At 36.5% G+C, this 25556-nt stretch overlaps 1 protein-coding gene across 1 annotated transcript in view; it reads left to right on the top strand.

Annotated features, from left to right (window-relative positions):
- The window catches only part of DACH1 (dachshund family transcription factor 1), a 341631-nt gene that overhangs the window by 79178 nt on the left and 236897 nt on the right, over positions 1-25556 (top strand). The gene's annotated exons all lie outside the window — the stretch shown is intronic.

Raw genomic sequence — 25556 nt, 5'->3', positions numbered from 1 at the left:
TGTTTATTTGAAATTGTAATGAAATATTTACTTTATAGAGCTATAAGGATTAGCGGCGATAATTGAGTGAGGCTGATCCGAAGCTTTCAGTGTAATAGGGCCCCCTTGTTTGAATACAGAGCGCGGGGAGAATGGAGGGGCGAGGGAGCGCGTTTCTGCCTGTCACTTTCCCTCTACATGTTGCTTTTTCTCCCGGAGATAAGTGGGCCTAATGCTGAACAAATACGGGAAATCGGGAACCACTGAGAATCATTCGCCTCTCGCTTTCCCATGGCAGCGTGATAGACGCCTGCTCAAAAGAGCCCCCCTCCTCTCCGGCCGGCGACGAGCCTGTCACCGCCAGCAAATCCAATCGCGGGGTGCCCGGGCCGGCGGGGCCGGGGCGAGGCGGAGGGCGCGGAGGAGGGAGCCGGGCCGGGCCGGGCCGGGCCGGGGGGGCGGGGGGCACCTGGAGCCGCCGCCGGCCGGGATAGGCCGCGCTGTGCCGCCGCATTGTGCCGGGGAGACGCGCCGCCATTTGCAGAGATAATGGGAGAAATTAATGCAAATGAGTGAATGGAACGAACCGCATTTTCATGCAGATCGGAGGGGCTCGCGCGGGCTGCTTGATAACAAGTCGCGGGGAGAAAAGGCCGACATTGTGAGGACTCATTTTTTCCCCATTTCTTCTCACTAGTGCTTCATAAGGGCCCTTTGTTCTCTAAGTAACTCTTTCTAAACTATTGACATTGCTCATTTATGTGAATTTCAAATTTTTTTTCCCCCCTTTCTTCTCCCCCCTCCCCCAAGTAGCCTTGGGTGATCTGGGAAAGCGTTAATTGCGGGAGGACAATGACCGGGCTGGAACGAGAACTGCGATCATTAAGTGCAATGTTGCAGTTGTTCGTGCCTCATTATAACGTGCAGACAAGGCAATAAAATGCGTGTTTCACAAACAAATCTTTTAACGAGTGGAGTTCAAGAGCCTTCAGCTGTCCAGATTTACACCTTTTTTTCCATACTTCCCCCCCCTCCCCCAGTCGTTCCTTGCAGGTAAACTTTATGCCATTTTAGAGGATGCATTTCTGCAGCAACAAACTCCCTGCGTTCACAAATAACTTTTCACTGCTTCTTTCACTAGCAATTAAAAAAAAAAAAAATTGTGTGCACTCTTAGGTTTCCCAAAGAAACCTAGTTGCTCCAAAGAAAAAGAAATTCTCTCCTGTCCTTTGTACAGACACATCCTGTAGCTTTGCGCTTCCTATGTGGAATTTTGGAGTAGCTTAGATTTTAGATTTGGAGTAGTTAAATTTGTATTTTCCTCAAGCAAGTGCAACTTTAAAGGTGGATAACACTGTTGCCGACTTAATGCGCTTGTTTATTTTTGGAGTCTTAAAAAAAAAAAAATCAAAAGGAAGAGTAGCTAAATAATCAGATGTAAAGGTCATCCAATGTAAGTACAGCTTGGAGCCGGCGAACTATCGGACCCAAGTGTACAGCAGCCAGAAAGAAAAAAAAAATAAAAATAAAAGGTAACAGATTCAGCATTGTCCAAAAGTTCCAGACCAGTGATTAATGTGTGAGATAATGGACTTGGGAAATGAGTAAACACTCCCGTGCTCCCTGCTTTGTGCTTGAATGACTTGATGACAAGGGCAGAGCAAGGTGAGAATTTAAACAGGACTACAGGAAAAGAGACAAAGCCTTGCGACAGCAGCCCGGGCGGGAGCGGGGGGGTCGCTGGGTGCCCTGACCCTTCAAGCAACGCCTGGAGCTGGGCCCCGGGACAGTCCCCAAAAACGCGCTGATTTCAACTTTTCGTTTCTTTAGAAGGCGCAGTAGTTAGCCTTTTTTAAAATGATTTTTTAATTTTTTAAAGAAGTTGCATTTGGACTAAACCCTGTCTCGCACTCATCAGAGATAATACGTGTTTTAAAACTTAAACTAGAACTAGGCATGGTTTCTCTGAATCACACCCTTTGATAGGTTTCACCTTAGATTTAGGTATTACTAAAGAACTGCTAAACGATGTTTTAATTCGAGCTGTATGAGGATGCCTTATTAGATATTTTGATGAAAAATATGTTTCATGTGATGTTGGATTCTGTGAACTTCCCTAAATATTTTCTGTACTCTTCTAAAGAGATGTTTTATTACTCCGTGCAACAAACGTGTGTAGAGCCCTTCCCAAATCTTCGTTCTCGAAGCCTAGCCATGATGACATACAGATAACTTCCCTCTGTCTGTTTAGGAATCACTAAAGGCACAAAGATGCTTCACAGCAAAGCAATATTTAGTAGCAATCATAATAGTTAACAAATCCTGACCTTTGTTTTAAATTGGGTTTACTGCTACAAATGAAGGTGGAATCTTCAGTTTTTCCTCATTTTTTTTGCTTTCTCTGATACATCTTAGGTCTTTTTACTCATTTAGAATTTAGATTTTATAATGCTTACCTTCCAGTATGATGTTGCTGATAACCTGTTGATTTTTTAATCTGTAACTATTTAAGAAAACAAGCGAGAGTTAAGAAACATTTTTCTTTCAGATTTTTTTTTAGGAAAAAATGTTTTTTCGAACATTTGTGTAAGAATTTCAACAGTTTAAGATTCACAGATGTGTCATTTATATTCATTCAGATTTATTACAATAGTGACTTGCCATCAGAGTACCACAAAGCCCTGCTTATAGATCTCATTGTTCTAAGGGCTGTACAAAACCTAAATATCTTATAGTGTAAGGGCAAAATCCTAATTGATCAAAGATTTTTTTCCTTTTTAATATTGTCACTATATTCTAATTGGTCTTTCAGAGAATTTGCAAGTCTTTCATGGAGTATTGTTTAAAAATGTACATATTAACTTAGTACACATACTGCACTTAATCAACATATACTGATTGTGGGAAAGTTCTTATAATTTCTTGTAAAATAGATTTTATGGTATTTTGAACAGTATGGAACAAAGGAAGTGGAACCAGAAGGGTTCTCTTACAGCAGCTCAGAGTCCATAAAGCTATAAAACTAATGCAATCCACATTTAAGCACTTAGGTATTTTTCTAAGTTCAATACAAAATTCTCAGCTTACAGTGGAGGATTTTGCTACTATGTAAATAAATAATAATGCTCCATAGTTTTCTTCAGTTTTTCGTTTCTTCAATCCAGGTTTCTTCAGTCTTTGAGCTGAATACGTGTGAATTCTATCTCAGAATGTTTAAATGGAAAAAGTTCATCACTAAAAGTTTCTTGTTCTTCAGGAGTTTTTCCCCCTTGTTCTTCAGGAGCTTTTCCCCCTTTCTTTATGTAATCATTCGCTCTCAGTTTAGAGATTGAACAAATGATAAATTTTGATATAATACTCTGCAACATGTTACAGGGTTATATTATTGTCCCTTCCTCATTGTACAGTATTTTGTTCTCAACTCACTATTTCCTGTGCATGAATATAACTTTGAGCAGTCTTCAGTGGACATATTTATACCTATGTATATGCATGTATAGTGTACCAGCTTGATTGATTGGCTTGCATCATCTGTATATCAGCCCCACCATCTTTCCCCTTTGGGACAAGAACTTTGCTCTTTGAGCAGCACCCAAAATCTGGGCAAGACTGTACTGCAAACAGAAGGAGCAACTGTATAACTGAGGCTTCACTCCTGTTAATGGTGTCATTGCCTTGAAATATGTACAGATTTTCTCTTGCAAATTAGGAAGGTAAAATTTTAGGTAGCCTGGTAAATGCACTTGATCGTAACTTTTACTCTTTTTTATGGGCCAGATTTCTTGGATGCTTCTAATAAAGGCATGCATAGAAAAAGTGAGGAAGTGACTTGAAGCTTGCTAGCCCAGTCAAACACAAATTGGTATGACATCAGGTGGTTGTTCATATGTCATCAAATAATCAATCTTTCAGTGAGAGCATACCTACTCTTTGATATACTTTCTGATTATATTCGTGTGTGGTTTATTTCTTAATGCGAGTTCAAATCCTGTTACTTCATACATTCTACTGATTATTTCTTTAGTCCTACATTTCATACCTGTTTAAGACTTCCACTTAAAACATGAAATTGGTGCTTCTTCCCTCTAAGTAATGCGTGCACAAAGCATATAGAGAGCTTGAGGATCTGGGTGCCTAATTCATCATCATCCCCTTAAGGGGAGGTTAATGAAAGAGGGACCAGCACTGTAAATAGGTCATGGCTTTCATGTCTGTCACTTAGTAGGTAACTTCTGTGCTTTGAGTCATATCAACAGAGGCTGGAATAAAACCCAAAAAGTAATTTTGTTCTGGTGGGTTTTTTTGCATATGAGTTCTGTTGTGATTTTGCTGTAGTTTTCCTTCCTGAGTTCTGGAATCCTTTTCCATGAAACTCACTTACAGGAACTTCTGTTACGGTTTGTATCCTGGAGAGAGACAGCTGAAAAATGTGAGTCCTAAAACTCAAATTTTGGTTTCATTCTGAACTACAGACTTCTCAATTGATCTAGATGTGATCTAATTTAATATGAGAAGTTACATGTGATACCTTCCTTCAAGTGCCAGCGAAGTCACAATTACTGCAGTGGTGATGGTCTGTGGTGCGTAGTTAGGTATCTATCAGCCAGTTTGGCCCTCTTTTGTCTTACTGTAATAAAATTTTCTCTGTCAACTTACCATACTGTAGTTAATTTTCACAAAGTCTTTTTAACTGTAACTGCACATTAGAAATTATTTGATATTAACTATATCCATCATTAATTTTAAAAATTAATTTTGCATTACACGGTAATTTCCACACACTGTATCTTTAAGCGGTGTTGCCTTTGCAAAAAATAAGCTAAATGGAAAAGAGGGAGAGAGAAAGAAAGAGAAAAAAGGTATAAAATGTTACATAATTTATAGGTATTCTTGAATGTACCAGAAGTTTAAAGTAGTCTAAATTTTGACTTCTATAGTTTATATTGGAAAGGAGAACAATCAATAGAAATTAAAGACAGCTGTCAAACAACAGAACTAATTCATTTGATCATTTGTGTTATCTTTCACATTGTCAGAGGTAAAAATAGCTACATTATTTTACCTGTCCAGCTGTACCCATCAGATTATGTTCAAGACAGACATTTAGGGCATTATCAGGGTAAAAAAAAGTCCAATATTATTATTCAGATGAGAGAATTTTTTTTCCTCATTAATTTTCTTCTGGGAATACTGGGGAAGATGGAAAGCAAACAGATACCTGATAATGTCTGTTTTACAGTTTCTCTCTGCTAGCCTTAAATATATTATTTTTACCAAGGCATCCTATTTGTTTTCTATTTTGAAAGCTACAGTAGTTGCTATAAAAAGGTTAAATTTGCAAGGACTTATCACACAGCAGTAACTGAGATCTCCCACTCATTTCCTATTTGAAGTACAGGGGAAAAAAACCCCCAACATGTGATTGCTGTTGGCAAATGAAGACTTTTAAAATGGTACCCGCTGTAGCTTCAGTAAAAAATGTTCCTATGTCTTCATAGAAAGAGGGGATAGAAGGGGCACACTGACTTGCTAAGAAACGTTTGATTGATATGTAAAGTAATCTGTTCCTGAAGAAAGCTATTCCTGAAGGAACCGCACAGTATACATAAATCCTGTTACTTCTCTGTCTCCAGATATGTTTGTCATTGTGTTTGTGGTACACATAGGTAGATTAATAGATACAGGCATAGAATCCTACATACTTATTGCTTTAAGCTATTGCATGTTCAAACAGATGTTGAAGCCAAGATTAGCCTTTTTTTGCATGTGCTTGTAGTGTGCAAACCTTTTAAAGGCATCTATGAATTATTACTTTGGTTCAGCATGAGTGCAGTAAGAAGAAATGTACCTCATCTGTAATACACTGTGTAGACTAATATCAGCTTCTTTTTTTCTTATATTGCAGTGAGATATTGATCTGGTAAAATGGTACCATATTGGAGCTGTCTGTTGTGGTATTCATCATGCTGTCACATCCCTAGTGCCTTGGAGTTATTGAAAAGCGGAATTGAGGGAGTTCTGTCATTGTGTGTTGCAGTCCATTCATAAGAAAGTTCACTAAAACATCTGATGTACTGTTCTCGCTTATTTATTTATTTGCATCTAGTGAGAACCGTTTCACTTCTTTGGAGGCACAGAACCCTCCTATTTTAGGCACAGGGATATTGATAGGTTTGGTTACCTCTTCTCAGGCGTCTTTCTCTTGTGTAACGTTTGTTCTTTAGTCAAAGCTTACACCTGCTGCCTTTACGGATGCTTATGCATTTGGGTTCTGTCCTCTGGGAGTAATATATCTGAGAGCTGTGGCTTCATTGCCCTTATGCTTTTATCTGATAGCTGTGAGAAGGTAAATGATGAACTTTTATATGTAGAAAGCTTTTAGTTTCTTCCCACACTAAAGTATCAGCTAATGTTAAAAGAGCTTTCAAAATTATATAAAGATACTGTCAATCTGCACTGAGTAGATTAAACAGTTTGAATGAATTATTTTTGTTTTGGAGTCTGCCTGGCAACCTGATGATGAATTTAGAAGGATGTCATGTTTTCTGTAAGACCATGATGAAAGGGGGATTTATTTATACATATAAGTAACAATCTATTTAACCCAGCAAAAGTAAGGGTCTGCTTGGCAACTACAAGTCCTTGACTTGTGTAGTTTATGCATACACTTTAAATAATCACCCTCAATTTAAATTTAGTATATAAGAGATTAGCAGAAGAGCAATTAAATTGTCGTTTGCTGATTTTAAAAGTTACAAAGAGAATGAAGAAAAAGCACAGAACTCCAGTCAGCTACATTGGGAAGTGGAAGTGTTTTCAGAATTGGTCAGAAAACTCTTCATAACTACTTGGAATGCATTCATTTTTTATATTCAAACATTTTAAGAAAGAAAAATTGGAATACCTTAGTGTTGCAGTTCTTAGAGCTATAAAATTATGTTAGTGTTACTGGATTTTCAGGCATTGTTACTTTCATATTTTAATAGGAATTTATATTGTGTTTTGATATCAGTGCTAAACTGACTTTATTATGGGTCTGCAATAACCAAATGTGCAGTACTTTTTAGTACACAGCCACAGCATGCTCTACAGTTGCTCAGAAGGAGCCTTCTGTGCTGTTAGGAAGTATGACATGAATGCATATTAAAATTTATCCATGTTCTGTGTAATATTCCTAAGAAGTTCAATAACTTGACAGAAGTTAACGGAAGGCATAGAATTCAAAGCTCATTGCTATTACATACTAATTTATTTGATCCCTTTTTCCCCATTAGAAAATGGTTCTTTAGGTTTGCACAACAAAACAAAAACTTGCCTAAAATCCCCCAAAGGAAATGAAATTTAGGGCTGAAGGTACACTCTTCTGGCCAGTCACCTATGGCTGGGCGACACTTCAAATTATGTGACTTTCATACGCAGCTTTGTTGATTTAAACAGCTCAGCTACTTCTATGTTTGTAGAGTTGGATGAATCACCAGTTGGGCTTCTGTGAACTCTTCTATTATCTTCCAATTGAATGTGTGTAGGATTTTTTTATATTTTCTTGAGATCTCTTCTGTACAGCCATTATAGAGAGAAAAGTTTTTGTTTTCTGCACTTCTGTATAGTTGAGGGAATTTTTGCCTCAGTGTAGAAAAGTACTTACAAGAAGTCTGCTCTGTGACATGTTTCAGGCTTGTCAGAATATGGCTGTCAGATGTGGTAACGCTAGTCTTCTCTTTGAACCCCATCTCCTCCAATATGTCAAGATTATCTTCTTTGAAATTTCCTTCAAGGTCCTAATTTTCCTTAGCTTCATATTTCTACAATGAAAAGGGACATCTTCAATCAGATCAAGCCCCATCCAACCTGACCTGGAATGTTTCCAGGGATGGGGCATCAACCACTTCTCTGGGCAACCTGTTCCAATGTTTTACCACTCTCCTTGTAGAAAACTTCTTCCTTACATCTAACTTAAATTGACCCTCTTTTAGTTAAAAACCATTACCCCTTGTAGGCCTGCTGCAACAGGCCCTGCTAAAAAGTTTGTGCCCCATCTTTCTTATAGGCCCACTTTAAATACTGGAAGGCTGCTCTAAGTCTCCCCAGAGCCTTCTCCAGGCTGAACATTCCCAACTATCTCAGCCTGTCATCACAGGAGAGGTGTTCCATCACTTTGGTCATCTTTGTGGCCCCCCTCTATACCCACTGCAACAGGTTCATGTCCTTCTTATGTTGAGAGCTCCAGACCCGGACACAGTTGGATTTTCAAGAAAGCGGAGCAGAGGAATGGAATCACCTCTCTTGACATGCTGGGCACTTCTTTTGGTGCAACCCAGGATACAGTTGCCTTTTTGGACTGCAAGTGCACATTGCCAGGTCGTGTCCAGCATCTTTCATCCTTCTATCTCCTATCTTTGTAGTTTTGAGGAACTATCTCCTAGAACTGTCTTCACGACTCTTCATACCTACTGAAGACCACTTTCTGGTTGGTCTTCAAAGCCCAGTGTTCTTCCTGTGAAGTTTTCCTTGCTTCAGTCTGATGAGTCTATGTTTGTGGTTCCCCAGAACCTCTCTCTTCATTTCAGTGGTCTGTGTGAGGATTGATCTGTCTTTATGGGAAGGGAAAGACCATATACTGGCTGTAAGGAGAAGAAATGACAGTTCAGCAGCACCTGGAAGCTGGTGAGGGAAGAAAAAAGAAAACTTGACTTGTAGGAGGATAAACTGAGGGGAGCTCAGCATTATAAACCTTAAAGATAATGGAAAAGTATCTGTTCCTCAAAATAAAAATAGTGAGGCTAATAAGACCAATACTTCCCTGTATTACAACCTTTTTGTGGATGTCTTATTCTTTTCCCCTCCTCCCCTGCTTCATCTGTTATTGTCTTTTTATATGTATGCTGTCCGGAAATGTGTCTTCATCTGTGTTTAGAAAACATCTAGCATACTGTGGGGTGTTATCACAGTGTAAAAAATAACTCCCAGGACAAGATTCTATTGCTGTATTTATAACTGATTTCAGGAGAAGGAGGATCAGATTCATTCTTTATGGCTTTTTCAACCATGCCTGTGTATTGAAGACATTTGATTTACTTAACATATGGCCAAGCGAACTGTTGGGCATATTGGGAAAAATATGTGAAACTACTTTGAAATGTTGCAAATGTGTTTGGAGACCTTTGTGCCACACCGAGTGTTTCTGTTGTTATTCAATTACTCTGGTTGCTTTTTTTTTATTTCTTTACCTTTTAAACCCTGGATAATTACATAATTTTTTTGAATATTACCAAATATATTGGTATATTTACAAAGTATTTATCTACTTCCTTGGCTGATACCATTTTATATCTCTAGCTAATCTGACCATCTTCTAAGTTCTCTCTCTCTCTCTTATCCAGTGCAAATGTGTATGCTGCCATAATGAAATCATTTCCATGTCCTATAGAGTATTTAGATCAACAAGACCTTCACTTATTAGAAAGGGCAGAGTAGTAATGCTTTTGGCAAAGCCATTATTGTGGTATTGGTATTCACTAGAAAGGACAGAAATAGAACAACACTGGCCTCCATAAACAATTCCAATTTGATCTGTGTACATGATAAAATCTTGGCTTCTCAATACATTTAGGTGCTGTCATAGCTGTTGTTGCCAAATAAGAATGCAGTGTGATGTTATTATAGTAAACAGCACTTAAGCACAGCTGGCAGAATTGATCAGGGCCACATTAGAGTGAACTTCAGCAGATGACTGACGCAGCAGAAACAATAACTGAATATGCAAACAGTTCTTGCAATGAATGCTCTGGGGATCAGGCACCATTATTTTTGACTTTGAACAGGGAAAAGGGGCAGATTTGTAACCTCCTTCCACACAAAAGGGTTCTGGGTATTCTGTAAACATCTGACTGCCATTTATAATAGTAGCTAGTTACAAAGCAAAACTCTAGACTCCCATGACTATTTACATTTCATTAATTATTAAAGAAAAAAACCATAAATATCAGATAAGTTTGTTTAATGTTTCACACAGGATTTTTTTTCTTTGCTAGGAAAGCCTTTTTCTCAATTAATGTTAATCATCAAGGACTTCCTGTTTAAATTGCACAGAAATGCATTTGCCTCAGTAAGGGCTTTTTTCCCCTTCTAATTATTATAAGAGCTAATTATGTGACCGTGTATTGCTATTCTTTTATTGTAATAATTTAGATTAGTAAAAATAAACATAGGATAAATAGTGTGTGAACCTCATTCTTGCACAATGTAAATCAGAACTTCTCTTCGTCTCTTGGCAATTTGCACACCGCACATTACCAAAATATTTAAAATCCATGTAAACAGCTATTCATGATTGTACTTTTACATTGTACAGTGTCATCTTTTGATTTATTTGACCATTAATACAAACCAAAAAACTCAACAATCCAAATCCAAACAACAGAAAACTTCTTTTTGTATCTTTTTAACTGAGTGTGTCTACTCATGTAATGAATTTTTTTTCTTCAAACAAGATGTACATTAAAAACTATGTGATTACAATGGAGGGAAACAGGAGGTGGAGGCCAAGACAGAAATAAAAAAAACGGTGGTGTTAAGTGAATAATTGACTCTGCCTTGCATAAGACCCTATGAAATATTTTAAGTTTCTCACTGGCTGTCCTTGAGGAATGTGTATGGAAGCTGTTGTGTGATATGAAAAAGGCTGTTGATGGAGACTTGTCTGAGTCCAGCTTCATAGGCTGGTGGCATCAAATTCTGTTCTGAGAGACTGCCATCGCTTTGTCATTGCCAAAATTAGACTAAGGCACATACAGGGGCTTCACAGAGAACCTGTGAAGTCCTTGTAACAGTCATTAAGTTTGCTCATTAACATCTGATTATAGCCAGGCTGCCCCCCTCTCCCTTCTAGGAGCAGAAATAAGTAGCTCCCAAAATGTGCAAATGTAATATTTCCTGTTAATTTTACTTTGACTTTTTATTTACTCTAGTCCTCAGACTTCTACAGAAAAGTCATAGACACTCATAGAGAAACTTGAATTTCTCTTCTAATTTCTTGTGTTGGAGGTGGGATTCTCTATAAATCATGCAAACTTTAACCCAGAATAAGTGCTCACACTTTTATGGTCGTTTTATGACTTCCTCCTACCAAAACTAATTTCAGCCATTCCCCTAAAAGCAGTGTTATAGAAATGCAATATTCTTATTAATTAATCACGAGAAAACATTTGACTAACCTCCTGACCGTTGTCACATTTTACAGCATTTTGTTTCATAAAACACGCTTATCAAAAGACGAAGGGTGTAGAGATGAGTTACAAACTTCTGGAAACAGTTTCACAATGCTGTGATGTGATACAACACTTGAGTCCTTCATATAAGGAAGCCATGCCCCATCCCTCTGTTACACATCGCTAAATAATATGCTTTAGCATGGATGTCTTCCAAATTCACCACCAGCTCGCAGCCCAAGGAGAGGTGAACTTCACAGTAGTTATGCATTCATCCAACTTGAAGCAGGAGAACCTAGCAAAACAGCAAGCATCTTTTAAGGTTTCAGACTTTTTTGGGGGGTGTACGAAGTGGTCAAAATCCTGAATAGAACCAGGCAGTCACATGGAAATGACTGTAATAGGTCTACAGATTTAGCAAGACTGTGATTTACTAGATCTTTTACTTTAGGATTTCATGTCATACAAGATTATGTGGAAAAAGAGTAATGAATGCAAAAGTTGTAAGGGAGGAAGAAAAAATGCTTCAGAAAATGGCTGCTGAGAGAGTGAGCATGCCTTCTCTCGGTCTGATATAGATAGACGCATTATACTAAATATTTCTCACTGGGCTTATGACAGAATTCGTGGAACACTGAAATGGAAACTTTTTTAATGAACATTCATCATGCAACTGCTCCCGAATTGTTTGCTCAGGCCTACTATAATCTAGAGACATATGATCTTTAGGGAAAAGATGTCTTGTATGTAGACTGCTTTCTAGTGCCAGATAAAGTTTTGAAAGTTTCTGTTGCATAACAATTTTTTTTCAGCATGTAAGGTTATATTGGTGATCTGAATGAGGGGATTAAGTGTACCATTAGCAAATTTGCAGATCACACCAAGCTAGGGGGGAGTGTTGATCTGCTGGAAGGCAGGAGGGCTCTTCAGAGGGACCTGGACAAGCTGGAGAGATGGTCTGATTCCAACAGGATGAGGTTCAACAAGGCTAAGTGCACTTTGGCCACAAAAACCCCCTGCAGTGCTAGAGGCTGGGGACAGAGTGACTGGAGAGCAGCCAGGCAGAAAGGGACCTGGGAGTTTGGATTGACAGGAAGCTGAACATGAGCCAGCAGTGTGCCCAGGTGGCCAAGAAGGCCAATGGCATCCTGGTCTGTATCAGGAACAGTGTGACCAACAGGACCAGGGAATTGATTCTTGCCCTGTACTCAGCACTGGTGAGGCCACACCTTGAGTCCTGTGACCAGTTCTGAGCCCCTCAGTTCAGGAAGGACATTGAGGTGCTGGAGCAGGTCCAGAGAAGAGCAACAAGGCTGGTGAAGGGACTCGAGCACAAGTCCTATGAGGAGAGACTAAGGGAGGTGGGGTTGTTTAGCCTGGAGAAGAGGAGGCTCAGAGGAGACCTCATCATTCTCTACAACTCCCTGAAAGGAGGTTGTAGCCAGGTGAGTGTCGGTCTCTTCTCCCAGGCAGCCAGCAGTAGGACAAGAGGGCATGGTCTTAAGCTCTGCCAGGGGAGGTTTAGGTTGGATATTAGGAAGAAATTTTTTAGATAGAGAGTAATCAGACATTGGAATGGGCTGCCCAGGGAAGTGGTGGATTCACTGTCCCTGGAGGTTTTTAAGATAAGACTGGATGTGGCACTTAGTGCCATGGTCTAGTAACCACGGCAGTGTTGGATCAAGGGTTGGACTTGATGATCTCAGAGGTCTTTTCCAACCTGGTTGATTCTATGATTCTACGATATATTAGATTACTTAATCACTATGAAAGCAAGTCTTTAAGTGGTGTGTATGTATGCAATACACATGTGCACTTGTGCTGTAGTTGAAACATGCTCTTTCCACATTGAGAAGCTCTTTAGTTGCAAAATCCTATACACTAACCTGTTTTCTCATGCATAAGATTTTTCTCAGCACAGGAGAAAGGTTACCCTGTCCCCAAGAAAGCATCTGTAAGCTTCTGGAGCTTTCGTCGACAGGAGCAACGCATACATTTTTGTTTATGCTGGGCTCCTTTTTATTAGCTGAAACTGATATAATTCCACAAGCACAAAATTAAAGTATTGTATTATGCTGGTCTTCATGTGCTGAAAAAGTAGCTGCAAGTTTTTACTTGGCTGCCAGTTCTTTATTGGAACCAAATGTCCAATTTTGGGCATTTTTTTGGAAAAAAGTAATATATATGAGCATCAGTATTTATTCTCACTTGGCTAATAGTCTTATTCTGACCCTCTGTATTCATTATCTGTTTCTTTGTCAAGAATCATGAACTGCTTTACCACCTGAAATTGTTAAGTCCTTGTTGGCTGACCACAGTTATGCATTTCTACTAGAAATAGGACTGGTAGTGCTGTGGGCATGCCAGCAACCATTAGTAGCAGTGGACTGGTGTGGAACTTCAAACTACTCCATGATTTTTTGGGGTATGAGCTGTAAGGGAGTGCAGGTGGTTTGGGGTCTTTTCAGAAATATGAGCTGACTGAATCTTTTTGCTTTCCACTGACATTTGTTAATACCTTCCACAAACATTTCATATAGAGAAAGCCAAGCAGATCTATCCTGGCAAAAGGTAATTTATTGTGGCTGGACCAGGACATTGATTTGTCCTTAATGTAAAGCCAGGAAGCAATGCATTTTCCTGGTTTAACTTGTGTGTTTTGTTTCTCAGTAAAAGGGTCCAGTGCTCATGTTACAAGTTCAACGTTGGTATCATTTGCTTTTTCTGGCAGGTCCTGTAATGACAGCTGACAGTTGGAAGCTTAACTGGGTAAAAGTACTAATGTCTTCAGTAGTTCAAGTTCCCATAAATATTAAGTTAGTCAATTTTATTCTTCCTTTCCTTCATTATTGGATCTATGATCGAATTAAAGTAATAAAATCCATGTCCATTATGCTATTTTCTGGTCTAATTTTGATTGCCAGTATAGATACAACTCACACAGACAAGCATTTATGAAAGTCAAAGTGAAATATTTGCCTTGCTTTTCTGAAAGTATGTTTCTTTTACTTTTTCCTCCTAATTTTGGAAAGACAAAACAAGACAAGGATCTATCCATATTGGTTTTTTTAGTAATTATGCCAATCCTGATGTCAATGAAGTGAGCAGTTGCCTTAGGCTGCCACAGAAGAAAAATGAATGGAATGAGTGTAGTGTTATGATCAGTGAAAATATCTATCACTGGTCTGGTAGAAGATCAGCTGCGTTCTGCATTTGAAGATACCTCTTTAGGATTTAGACATAAACCCCTCCTGTTTTCAAAAATCCAGTATGATACATGAGCAGTTACAACTTTGCAGTGAAATGTCCCTTTAAAAAATATATGAATTTTTTTCTCTAAGTAACTTTACAAAAAAATCTCTCTATTGAAATTTTTCTCTCTTGTTGTTTTAGTTTGGACCCTTTTTTTATTTTTAGAGGAAAGAAAGTCCAAATTAACTTAATCCAGCTCTACTCTCCTTTGCTTCCCCCTTGAATATTGATAATAACATGATTACTGTCAATGCAATTCTAGAAGTTCAATGAAAGATCTTTTGAGCTTAGTTTTTTAATACCTGTGAAAAGACTACCTTGGAAAAAACCTCACAAATATTTTAGAAACATAGATGTGACTTTAGTTTTTTTTGAAACAAAAAATTTTCACATAAAGAGTTTTTGCAAGGAGCTAGTGTATATGAAATACTGGAACACAGTGGTGCTGAAACTAGATAATGTAACATTTAATAATTTCAGAAATGCTTATTTTGATAATGGAATATGACAACTGGTGGTTTTATGGTCTCTATTGCCAGTCTCAGAAGTACCCGGATGTTTCAAGAAATGATTTTATTTTATTGTTAATATATTTTTAGAATTTTAACAGATAAAAATAATAATATAATCAGTTTCCATTAAAAAGTAAGCACATTATATCTCTTTTAAGTTTTTCTACACATTATTATTCTATTTACCTATGTTAGACCATTTTAATATATGATGAAGCTAATGAATAAAAATCACATTTCCATGTGATCCAGTAACAAGGACTGTTATTCTTCCTGACTACTTTTGATGGAGGAAATTTCTTGCTTATATAGGCCAAAGCATCAGAGTTTTTAATTTTGTGCCATTGTAAGTACTGTCATATGATTTTTGGTATCCTTTAAAACACGGGTCTTGGTTTTAGAGTAGGCTGCACCGGTATATTTAACTTCTGTGTGGAAAAAAAATAAAAACAAGCAGCTATGTGTTTAACAGTGTGTCTTCATCTTCATTTGAAGATGTAGGGAGTACATATAATTGGATGCGAGTTTCTGATTAAAAATATTAATAAGAAACCTTTAACTCATTCATCAAATTCACAGATGATAATATAAAATTAAACTATAGAATAGTACAGATTAACCTTGTACACGCTAAATCTAGAAACATGCATGCCTAGTAAATTTAGTAAATCTGCTTCTTATTGTCCTTAGAGTGCCTCATGCATGTACAGAGAAAACTTTCCTGATTTAAAAAGCCAATATTTATGTTGGGTGGAAATTAAACCTATTTGGCTTGTGCAACCAAGTTTTTGCCAGAGCACCACCTTTCTGTCTTCCCTTATCATCTCATAAAAGGAAAGGCAGAGCTTTATCTAATCCGTTACCCTTCGTGTGGTATTTGTCAGTAGAGGCTACTTGGAATATAGACCCTTCCATGTTTACACACATTATATTCAGGCAATCAGTGATTTACAAATTTCCAGGGCTGAATTACATCTTGACTCTCTTTGCTGGATTTAAATTGTCTGATCTCTTTCTGAGCAAAATTATAGTTTGACTATCAAAGTATCCTCTGGCATTGGCTTCCATGGGTGTTGCTGAAAAAAAAATATTGCCTTAATTTATTCCAAACCTGTTGCCTGATGTTTTCAAAATGTACTCTCAAGTTCATGTGAAAAATTATGAAATGATTAGATAGTTTCCTTGTAATCCTTTCCACCTTGCTCATAATTTTATGACCTCTTGTCTGTCCTTGTTCAGGTGGCTCTGAATCCTGATTGCTGATTTTTTTGCATCTTCCGTAGTTCCACCACACTAAAGGTGGAGTACTCAGAACTGCGTAAGGTTGATACATATCCGTGTCATCTGCTCTCTGTACATATCATAGATGCCACAATATGGGTTTGACAGTCATGTTTCTCAGTGGTATGGTTTATGGAAGAGGTTTTTCATATAAACCCCAACTTCCCCCCTCCCTCCCCTCTGCCCACTTGCCTAAATACACTTGCAAATATAAACTGAGTGCCTAGTGAATCATTTAGCACCCAGGGCTAAACACAAAGACTCCAAATATGTTTTTTTCTTCCTGTAGTTTATTGTACTGATTTGAGATTATGGTCATTAAAGTCAGGGTTTGTTGATATTGCCAAGATGAGACATCCAGATGAGAGAGACCTGTTGCTATAGGCTCCACAAGACCCAAAGGACAGTTCTTGTCTCAGCACAGAGGATCAGTATCACTAGACAAATATATATGCAATTTCAGCTGCACAGGAGGGAATAGTGAACATGCCTCTTGGGGAAAAAAGCTTTCTTATGGCATGTAAGTTTCACAGTTTCTGCTCCAGAAACATCAGAGTTCTGTAGGAAAACAAAATTACTTGAAAAGTTAAAGTAGTAAAGTTTGGTTGGTAACCACAACAATTTCGGTTATTTAGTTTTCTAAGGTAATCAGTCTGTCCACTCTGTTTGAGATTTCCTGTTGATTGAAGGATCTGCCCATCTTATTTAAAGTGTTTGGTGGTAGGTACTAGGTTTAGTTCCATCTTCTTCTTAGTTGATTTACTTTTTTTTTTTTTTTAATTTAATTAGTCTGAAATTCTTTCAGGTCAAACCTTAGCATTTAGAAATAAACTTACCATTTAAAAGAATTACTTGCCTATATATAATAGAAGCAATTGTGGCTGAAATGCTCAAGAGCTCAAGAGAAACACAAGAAAAATCAAAAGGCTACAGAAGTTCCAGAAATTAAAAATAATTTAAAAATGTCCGGTTTTAAAGCCCAATTCAGCTAAGCTCTGATGCATGTGCACTACTCTATGCACACTCTTAAATCCGGTGGGACCTCAGCATATGGCCAAGTGATTTGCTAAATTGGGACCTAATTAAGGACAATTGTAAAAGTAGCTGCTATTTAAGCAATTATAGAATCTTCAGTTAGATTTTGACTGGAACTCTGAAGTTAACAGCAAAGTCTTCTAAAATCTGCATTTAATCTGTATCTCTTTTTGCTTAAAACAAAAGAGTAAATAAAGAAAACACTCTGTTATTAGTTCAGCACTACTCAACACAATTTACAATATTATGTACTTCTAAAGGATTTAACAGATATGAATTTTTAAAAGATATTATTGAGAAAATTATTTGCAACCAATAAAAGGCAAAAAGAAACCAGAGAGAAGTTACAGTGATGTATACTCTTTGGATTACTGGTGCAAAGCTATGATTCCTTAAGAGTGTTTACATTTTATAGGTTTAATGTCTTACAGTTCTCTGAAGTAGTTGCAGTGTGATTTTGTCAGTTACCTATACATTTATGAAACTGTTAGAATTTAAACAAAAATACAATTTTGTGAGATGAAATGATATGATTGAAAGTAGTATGTTGTAAGTTTTAGGCTTGAAATTACTTATAATCAAGGAATTTTGATCTTGATATTTCTTGCAATAACTATTTCTAATTATGATTTCTTTTGTGATACTTTGATATCCAAGCTTTTCTTCTTAGTAGTTTTTTTTTTTTCATTTTTGAAACTCTTTCATTAGATTTCTCATATTACAGGATTTTGAGGCAATTGCATATTGTTGAATGCAGATAAAAGTAAGACTTTTCTCAAGTTTGTCATAGTGGGCAATATTAAATTGAGGTGTAATATCTGTACAGCTTGTCCTACTTTTGCAATACTGGAGATAAGTGTTTCAATCAGTACATCCCATTGGTAGCTCCTTATACATGCTTTCTAAAGATGTCTTTTACTCAAACTACTACCACTTCAAAGGTGAAAAATTATTCACATACTGTTTTGGTGGGCATAGCATAAAACCTCATCAGATAACAAATAGCTAAATAATAAAACAAGAAACACTGATACATGCTGTTCTTTCTTAGTCTTCATTTTTGACTTCTTCAGTACAACTTACTCAGGGTTACAATGTACCATACCTAACAACTAGGTATATCACCAGTGAGACCTTTCGTGATGCTTCCTCAGTCACTCATACTGTGGAGACTCTGCAGTGTAGCCCTTCCTTAACCAGTTTAATTTTTGGCAGATCTATATAAAATTCCTTTTCATTTTTTTTCCTCTTCATGGCCCATATCACCAATTAACTTCGTGCAAGCTGGCAGAGGACTGATGGGATCATTCACTGTTGTGCTGCTTCACAACACTGTGACTTGGAGCACCTTGCAATTTCCTGCAGTGTCTGAATCTTCCCTTACAAATCCATCAGACCTTTCCTGTTGCTGTCATAAAGAACTATATCCCATCTCAGCCTTTACTTTTCCAATACTAGGCAAGCCAAACTCTTTCAGCCTTGTCTTGGGAACCTTTTCATTCTGTGATCAAGCTTTTGATCCTTCTGTGGACTTCTCTGTGAATTTTATTTTTCTGAAGATGGTTGACTAATGTTATACAGATGAAATATCCCACTGATGCCTGTTATGTCAGTCATAGTTTCTGATCTACCAGGTGTATTTTGTCTAGTATGTTCAAGAATGATATTTGGCTGTTTCATCACTGTCTCACATTGGTGGTTGATAATCATCCAAGGATCAGCCAGTAAACCCAGGTATTTCATCTACTTGGTTATTCCCTGCTTAGGAGTTCTTAGCTTACAGCAACTACTCTTATTTATAGTCCCTGAGTGACCTTTCACTTCACTCCATTAAAATTTGTCTTTCCTCAAGACCATCCAGTTCTTTCAGTGTGATGCTCAATCCTCTTCCAACTTTGTGTCATCACCATGTGTGTTAGACATTAGTATATTATTAAATAAGACTGATCCAAAAGCTAATTCCTGATTAACTCTGGCTAGTAGGTTCTTTCAACTCTGACATTTCCTCTTTTAAAGAGAATGATACTTTTCAGTCTTTGGTTACTTACCTGTAAAATTAATATCTTTATACTTTACCGCTGAATACATATGCAAACTGACCTTTCAATCTGACAGCATAGGGAGGAATAATTTTTAAAATCTGAGATAATTTTGAAAAAGCCATCACTGTTTTGTTGACTTTATTGTATGTGCACTCAATTTATTTTTATCAATTATGGCCATGATTACGACACTATATGCATTCTTTTATGCAGATCTAATATTTTCAGGCAAGTTATGTAGCATGTTTACTCTTCAGTAATTGCTAAGAGATATCATAAATGAATTCGGTACTCACGGAAGAGACACTTTGATGGAAGTCAACAGTTAAGATACTAAGAAAAATGACAGAGATTTACATGTTTTGTGAGCAGGCAAGACTAGCCATTACTAGAAAGAACCTAGCCTAGGATCTTGGCTAATAAAGAATGGATCTACTTAAGAAAGGTGAAGGGCTTGAATGCACACTAGTGGAACTTCAGATAAGGAATCAGGAGAATTCATGACACATCATAATATAGAGATTAATGGACAATCTTTAGCTCTGTCTGTCCTCAGACAACCCTAAGATGTTACTGGAGATCTAGCTGGAAAAAACCCTATCCTTGTGTTTTGGTATGGGAATTATGCCATGAAAATCATAGTTTTTTTACCAGAATATTTTTTCTTAAAAAATATTTTTTGTCTGTATTGTGTATTTTTACAAAGAGTACATTTTAAGTACTGAAATGACCTTCTATGTTTAAAAATGTTTAGTTCCAATTTTTGTTTTATATTTTGTAGATCTGTTTTTGTTGGCTCAGAAATAAACCAAATTTAGCCAAATGGAATTTTATTTGTTTACTGGAATCTGTAAAAACCACAAAGAAAATTAGTTTAGACTAATGTTTATGAACTAACTCAGCCTTAAAATTTCTTCAGTTGTGTTAGCTGAAAGTTCTGCATATCATATGATGCTTTAAGAGACTTCAAAACTTGACATGAGCTTCACCCTGTCAAGTGGTCCTAGTAACCATTTGATTTTTTCCTGGTTTTTGTCTTGAGATTTTTTTTTAAGTGATTTGGAGTTTTTTAGGCTTGTAAATAAATTCTAAGATGTGGTATTCCATCAACTGTCCCATGTTACAGGCTGCTTTGCAGATTTTACTGTAGCTACATACCAGCAACCATCTGGTTTATCTCTTAATTTTGTTACTTTGTAAGTTATTAATTTTAAAATACACTGAATTATTATGAGTTACTAACAAATATGAAAATTATCCAATTTTACAGATAATTTTCATATAACATGGCCCAAAATCATTATATGTTACTTTTTTTATGTATCACTTGTTATGATTGCAAGTCAAAACACATGAAATAAAAAAAAAAAATCCCAAGTGAAGAATGCATGTCTACATCTGTGCATAACTGATCATATTTGACAGAAGCATAGATGGTGTTAAACTTCCCAGGAGCAGGATCTACTGGCAGAGGTGTATCAAAATTAGAACAGCGTCTGCTTTATTTTTTCTGAGTGAGATGCAAAGATACACCAGGCTTTTGAGATGAAGGTCACATATTTTCTTGGTGTGCAAGCGATTCAAAGAAATGCAGATAATTTAAAAAGTACTGGTAAACTTGCTTACCTTTTTATTGGATTCTGTGTATGTTGCATTGAACTCTCCTGGAGCTATTTGTATTCATTGTATATAAATTGATATTGTTGCTCTTTTGAAAAGCCGAATGTTGATTTAAAAAAAAAAAAAGTTAAATTTCCTTTAATTTAACGTGTAGCAGGGTCTTCGTCTCCATCTCCTTTTAAGTTGTAATGGATTCAAAGCTGGTTTAAAGGAATTATAATGGAACTTTTACCACCTCAGAAGAAGAATTCATAATTTTTAAAACTGAGAGACTACTTGGTGCAAGGCAAAGCAGCTCAGAGTACAGATTCCACCACTTCAGGCTCCCCCTTAACTTTAGGCTAACATACAGTCAGTGAATTCAATTTTTAGGGAGCAAGGGTGATCCTTGGCTTACTTATTCTCTGCAGTGTACAATGTAAATGTCTACATCTGAGCTCATCACCTAGACTCTGCATATAGTCAGCAGAGAGAGACTCTACGGAGCTATTAATATCATCCTCAGGTAGGCGTAGAAAATAAGTGAATTATGACATAAAAGTGCTTATTTCTTAACATGGATTGCAAAAAGATCATAGAGGGACAAACTGAAATGGCAACATCTGCATTTTAAGTATCTACAGGTAGGGAAGATAAAACATCTTTTTATTGACCTATCTGAGTGAACTATATATGTTTATTAAAAAGCTTTCACACTTCTTTCTCCATGTTGAAAATGTGAAGACAGACAAATATTTGAAGCATTATCCATGTTAAATATTATCTGTGTTTTCTAAACAGCTATCAAAATACCTTGTCTTCACTTTGAAAAATAAGAACTTCTAAAGCATTCATCAGTTTTTTATGTGTCAATGGTTCAACTGGTAGTTTTCTGGCATATTTTGATTTAAGCAATTTTTATTGCTTTATGCATCCTTCCAGCTCTCAGTCTCAAAACTTGTTCATTCTTCATTTCATTACATAAAATTGCAGTCATTCTTTCATGCAGAAGAATTAATTTAGAAAAGCATTATCTTAAGAACAGTTGTTTTTGCAGAAGTGTTTGTTTTTCAGTAGGCAACCGGAAATTTTATTTCATGGTGGATTATCTTAGACAAGGAGCAGAAGGTTTACCTGAGCTATGTTGATGAAATTTCTGTGAGCGGTGAAATATATATACTTGCTCTTCACCAAGGTGCTCACTACAGCTTTGGAATGATCTCCAGGCTTGGGGCAGTAGGCAGCAACACCAGTTCAGGAGAACCCTGAGGGTCAAAACCCATTTAGTTGTAAGAATAACTTAAATAATCAATGAAGGTAGAAATTATATGTTTAAACATAGAAATGACTGTATGTTCCTTTTCCTGGGCTATGTCATGTGGTTGAAGGAGCTTGAAAATGATTAACACCTTAAGTTGCCTCAGCCAGAGATGATCAAAGTCTTAACATCTCAGACAGTGCCACCACTAATGTTTCCCTTCAAGTAAATCTGTTTTGTGGCAGAATAAGTCAAAAGACATAGCCTTCTTTCCCTTTGTCTTCAAGTGTTCTTCCTTTCTGTACAGCTTGTGGGAAGAATTAGAGTTTGTCCCTACTTGCTCCCTCCTAATACTCTTATGAATTAACAAAAAAAATCTTGGTGTACATTGAGTGCTTTAAGTTAAAAAAAAAAAAAAAGAAATACAACATTCATAGAAACCAAGTCATCAAAGTTCACAGGCTGAAGCTGTGCTGTTTTTGAACGCTTTGGTAAGTTCTGCTCAGTAGTTGCTTTTGACTGAAGTAATTCATTGGTGTGTGTCACTGCCTCTCAGTGTGCACGACTAGTATGAGTCTGTACTACGATACTGTCTGTCCTAATATATAATATGGAATTTTGGCTGTTTCCAAAACTGTAAGTACTTAGAACATTTCATCTTTCCCTTTAAGTCACATTATTCTCTTAAAGTATGGAAACTGGAATTGAAAATTCTAAGCATTGTATTAGTGAGTCTGAAAGTTGATTGACTTAGCAGAGACAGGTTTAAAGCTGTGAGTGAAAAGATATTTGACAGAGTAAAGCCAACAGTGGAAAGTCTGTAGACCTGTGATTTATAGGGGGATATGTAGATGAACAGGAAAATTCAAGGTGGTGAATAGAGAATCTCTTTACTAGGTTTTGCTCACAACATCTTTTTCAAAATGTTATGTTTGAGATACTACTTTAATGAAATTGCTTTTCTTGTGCACTGTAGGTTGTGCTATGTTCGAAGTCCCTACAGAGACTTCAGTTTAATAACTGTGCTGTAGATCTTGTTCAATTTCTTATAAATAAATTCATTCAAATATTTGGGACTGTTGCTTTTGGTGATTGCTGTTACCGTGCTCAGTTCTGATTTATACATAAGGAATTCAGAGGTTTAAATAGTTCATTTGTCTGTTTTTTGTAGGACGTATTTGTAGCCGAAGAGGATACAGTTTAATGTTCTTTGAGACTTCTTTGGCCCCTCATGTTTTTTACTATCTTTGCTTGTTAAAATTTCTTTGAAGACAGCTTCCGCTTAGAGAGTGTGGTAATTGTTGACATTCCATAGCTGTGTGTTATGAAACCTTCAGCACTACATAGTGTACTATGTTAGACTGTCACCTGACAAAGTTTTCTCTGCAGATGATGTGTATATCATAGCCTTACTTATCATTTTAAAATTCAAGCAGTCATCAATATCCCAAAGCTCACTTTTGAGTGCCTGAAATAACAGAAGAGGGAAAGCTGCCCAGAAGTTTAGTATAGAAATGAATTGGTATCTGCCACGCTTGGTAATGAGGTTGGAACTATTGCTCTAGGCATCTTGTGCCTCATATGAGTGACTGGAACCAAAGTTTTTCGACATTCTGTTTAATTGCTGTGAGGAGGAGGAAGTAATTTGTCTTTTCAAGACTTCGGATATTTCCAGGCACTCTGCTTAAAGCTTGTTATTTTAGCAATAGTGATAAACACATAACATGCTTCCACAGTGTGTGTCATATCACATTGCATGACTGCACAAACAAAGCACTTGCATGTGCCCATGTATTCTAAAGTGACGTGCAGCATCATTCGTTTAATTTACAATTTAATATTGTAAATATGAAACATAGTTTTAAAATATATTAAAATAATAATATAAATAATTATAACATAAATATCATATAATATTATATATAATTATGTATAATATATAATATAAATACATAATAATATAAATAAATATATAAAATTTAGTGTATTGTAAATATAAAATATAGTTTACCATTTCTGCAGCTGCAAGGAAGGCCTTAGGTGAGTTTAAATAATGTTTACAGGAAAAAAAAAGGATCAATACAAAGAAGTGGTTTTTTTGTAGGAAACTGATTTTACTAATTGTAATATGAATTGGTACTTCACCCAATCTATTAGCAACAGTTAGGATTTACTTGTGCTACATAAATATCTGATTATCTATGTAGTAGTTGCGACATAATTTGACATTACATGTTACTCTTTAGAGAATCAAATCAAATGTAATTTTCTCATTCTTTGTAAAATTGCCACCTCTAAAGACAGTTTTACATAATAGCAAGCTTTCTTTACCCCAGTAGCCCACTTACCTAAAGTCTAAGTTTAGAATTGCCTGCTTTTATGTATATAAACTATAAACTGGATGGTTCATTTATCTACCAAAAAATGATCTTTCATTACCATTGTCTTCTTTCTTATTTTAAATCTTCCCATCACTGAAACTCCATCATTTTATCTTGATGATGTGTGTTAATGAGTGAATCTCCTTTACTAGAAAAAAACCCCAAAGAATTAACGTCATTATGTAGTTTGATTTCCTGTTCAGTTTCCATTTAGTTAAAGCTTCAGCAGTATAAGGGCAGAAAAAATGTCTGTGAAGAGAAAAAAGAGAAGGTCTTGAGATGGAGGTGCCTATAATTTAGCACTTCCCCAAAGTACATTTAAAAACAAAAGTAAATTCTCATGCAAGATGCATCTAGTCAGTCTTGGGCTCTTTAAGCTACAAAGAAGTTTAAGCCCATTTTTTTTTTTATTTTTACTGGGAATTGAGGATCATGATTTATTTTTCATTCTATTCAAGTATCTATTTCAAGTATCTAGTACTTGAAAAAAAATGCAGTCTAGAGTTATTTTAAATTATGCCTTTTTACAGCTGACTATGGTGTCATTGAAGAATAATTGACAGATACAGATGAAATGGCTCTTCTTATGAGATAAAATTTTAGGTTCATGTAAGTGTATGGAAACATTCAACTTGTATTTTTAATTTTACTTATGATGTCTATGACTGTTTAAAGCATGTAGAGTTTTTGCAAGGAAATGATAAAGTTTTGATGAGGTTGCAGGAACTCCCATAAAATGCATTTTCAATCCTAACTTGTTTTAGTAAAGACTTTATCTGAAAATTTCATAGGTGTTTGAACCAGTTCCAGCATTTAAATCTCACTGGCACTGGGTTGGCATCCACGGGAGGGGTTTTGTGCTTCAGCAGGTATTATCAGACCAGAACTTCTGTCTTGCGAACATTCATGAGCTAACAAAAAGGAAGGAAGAAGGTGTTATATCTACACAGACTTGAAAATAATTAACAGGAATGGAGAAAGGGAATTTTTTTAGTATTAGCAGTCAAGGT

The sequence above is a fragment of the Manacus vitellinus genome, unplaced genomic scaffold (assembly GCF_001715985.3).
Source record: "Manacus vitellinus isolate BGI_N305 unplaced genomic scaffold, ASM171598v3 scaffold_2_pilon, whole genome shotgun sequence".
Classification (NCBI taxonomy): Eukaryota; Metazoa; Chordata; class Aves; order Passeriformes; family Pipridae; genus Manacus; species Manacus vitellinus.
The sequence above is the reverse complement of the archived record's forward strand: the minus strand, read 5'-3'. Positions and strand labels throughout refer to the sequence as shown.